At 32.7% G+C, this 2996-nt stretch overlaps 1 non-coding gene and 1 pseudogene across 1 annotated transcript; both read right to left on the bottom strand.

Moving 5' to 3' along the window:
• Nucleotides 1-1381: 1381 nt before the first annotated feature.
• Nucleotides 1382-1577, bottom strand: LOC142173060 (U2 spliceosomal RNA). The gene has a single exon (XR_012702494.1). It is a non-coding gene; the product is annotated as a U2 spliceosomal RNA (small nuclear RNA).
• A 1053-nt stretch (nucleotides 1578-2630) lies between these two features.
• Nucleotides 2631-2781, bottom strand: LOC142173068 (U2 spliceosomal RNA; annotated as a pseudogene).
• Between the last annotated feature and the right edge of the window lie 215 nt (nucleotides 2782-2996).

The raw sequence follows: 2996 nt of genomic DNA, 5'->3' as shown, positions 1-2996 counted from the left end.
GTGGACTAGTCAAATGGTCAAAACATGATGATCAGTTAAGAGGTACGAGTGACAACAGATACAAGGGAAGGAAAGCTAAATAGGCACGAGAGGCAATTCGAATAATACCAGCTTCATACCTATTTAGGTCATTTAAAGTTAAGAGATCAGAAGGCATTGAAGACATGGATATGAGGACGAAAATGAGTCCAAATTCGATATTAAATATCCAATACGTTAGAGAATTGGTATTAAATAGGAATGATTATGTAACGTCTTATTTAATGTCATTTATTGCTCATAATTGTCTCAGACGTTACACCCTCTCCTAGAATCAACTATAAAAGGAGAAGGACTCAACATTTGTAAGGACAGAGAATACTATTGAGATTTCACTGAAATACAAAACCATTTATTGCTTTGTCATTGTCCTCAAAAATCTTTTCGTCTCCTGATTATCAGTAACCCGAAGATCTTTTTATTTTTAGCTTTGACCAAAGACTCAGATTTTTGGTTATATATATATATATATATATATATATATATATATATATATATATATTACCAAAATCAAAGCCATGACCATTCTTCATTGTTTTGCTTTTGTTTTTTTTATTCGACTTTTGAGGAGGAAAAAAAGCATAAACTGGTTTACATACATGCTACACTTATTCCTTGAAAGGGAGTTTGCTGTAGTGCATTTAACTCTGTATACACCTTCCATGAGATCAAGTGTTTATACAACTAGGAGGGAAATTATGGAGCATATTTAAAAGAAATCAAGTGTTTATATAGCTGGGATTTACCATAGACTATGAAACGCTTACGCTGGAATCTTGAAATGTATGCTTAGTACTACTACAAGGCAAATTCAAACATTCTTGAATTTCTCTTATTCACCAATCTTCTTTTATATTTAATATTGATATATAGCTTTACTACAAATTTACCTAAATGCTTGCCTTATTTTCTTCTATCACTTGCAGTAAAGTAGTGCTTTTATTGCCAAATCAGCTGGAGGAAATACAATATTTGTGATTTACATAATATGAAAACAACATTAACAAGGTGCGCATTATAATTTAGAAACTTCATCTACCTTTTCACTAAGTTTCTCCTATGACTGCAAGCTCAGTCTCCTCCCACTGCGGTGGAGTCATTTGTAATCTGGTACATATTATTTATGTTGTCTAAAAATATTGTACAAATTTATCCTTTTATTTGAATGTTGTAAATACATATAGAGGTGCATCTAAAAAATAATATTAACAACACTAAATAGTCGTTGGGCTCGGGCATAGCCCCGACATACCCTCACTAGTATATTTATAATTAAATACACTAATGTAAAACAAAATGTATAATCAATAAAATTTACATATATGATTTAGAACTAGAATTGGTGGGGTGCGCCAGCTTCCAAGCCAAGACAATAGTGCAACACACGCATGAAGGCCTCGATAGCGAGATATCATGATGGACCTTCTCCCTTAAAAAAATGAGTTAATATCATGTGAGTCGATGACTCACATATCAGATATTAAACTGATAAGAATAGATGCTACACTTGATCTTAGCCAAAAGGCCGAGAAAAGTATGCTTTTCAATGTTCCGCTTAGACTGAATAAGATGAGTCGATGTATATATATAGAAATCTTAAGATGAGTCTATAATACTTGTTTATATGTGCAAGCAGTTATTTTACTTTCTAATGTTAATTCACTAATCTCTGGCTTGTTCGGGCAATTCATGAAAAATAATAATTTTGAAAAATATTAGATTACGAACTTTTAATTTTAATGAGTTAAGTGCTAAAATGTTTAACGATTGAAACCATCAAATTAAAATTTTATATCTGCCTTTGTATATTGTATAGTGTTCTATCCTTTAATAGATCTGGAGACCTATTGTGATTTTTTTTGTTTTGTTGTAAGGGTGGGGTGGGGTGGGGTAGACCATAATAAAAGCAAATGTTAACTAGGCCCCTCCCCCACCCCCCACCCCTTTTTTTGATTGACTAGTCAATATGGAAAAATGTTAATATCACTAGGAGACAAGTGCAACGGGTCAAGGTAAACAGTATTACATACATATACACATACATACATACATATATATATATATATATATATATATATATATATATATATATAGTAAGTTTCTACCATTTCGCCCCTACCAAGTCTCTTCCCTCTTGCTTTTGTGTTTAACTTGAAGATGTGGACCTGCATAAGAAGGAAATGTGCTAAAAGAATTTAGAACACTAGGAATGGCGGATGCGAACAGCATTAACTCATCAAATCTCATTAGACTCTGAGATCTAAACTAAACGTACTTGGGTGAAAGTAATACTAGGATGACTGATCCCTTAGAAAATTCTTGTGGTGCATCCTTTTGCCGAAACTTCATGCAGTTTTGCTTATTTAGATTATTTTCTTTGTATATTAACAGTAGATGATTTCATTTTGGTGTACCCTTTTGATTGTTTAACATACTTTAATTTGTATGATAAATTAATTTAAATAATAACTTGTTCAGCCTCTCACTCGTGGAATTATACTAGGATTGTTATTGTAATAAGTTATTTGGCCTAGAGACAATTTCATTTGATGATCAACAGGAGTAATGGGGAAAATTCAAAATTAGAATCGGTGGGGTGCGTGGCAGTAGTGTAACACCAAGGAGCAAGCTATCGTGATGGACTTTCTCCCTTAAAAAATTGAGTTAATATCGTGTGAGTGATATTAAACTGATAAAAACAGATATTACGCTTGATCTTAGCCAAAAGGCCGAGAAAGGTATGCTTTTCCATGTTTTGCTTGAACCTTTTTACATCAAACTTTGTACATAGGAGCTTTGCTATATAGTCGATGAGGGACCAGAAGAGCTTCTGCAGATCCACCATGAGATAAGATTGCTTACTTAAATAGGCCAAAGGAGAGTGGAGACAAATATTTTGAACAAAAAGAAAAGATATATTAAAATATTCTTCTTTTTTAACCTGTTCCTTTCTTGGC

This window comes from Nicotiana tabacum, chromosome 18 (genome assembly GCF_000715075.1).
Source record: "Nicotiana tabacum cultivar K326 chromosome 18, ASM71507v2, whole genome shotgun sequence".
Lineage (NCBI taxonomy): Eukaryota > Viridiplantae > Streptophyta > Magnoliopsida > Solanales > Solanaceae > Nicotiana > Nicotiana tabacum.
The sequence above is the reverse complement of the archived record's forward strand: the minus strand, read 5'-3'. Positions and strand labels throughout refer to the sequence as shown.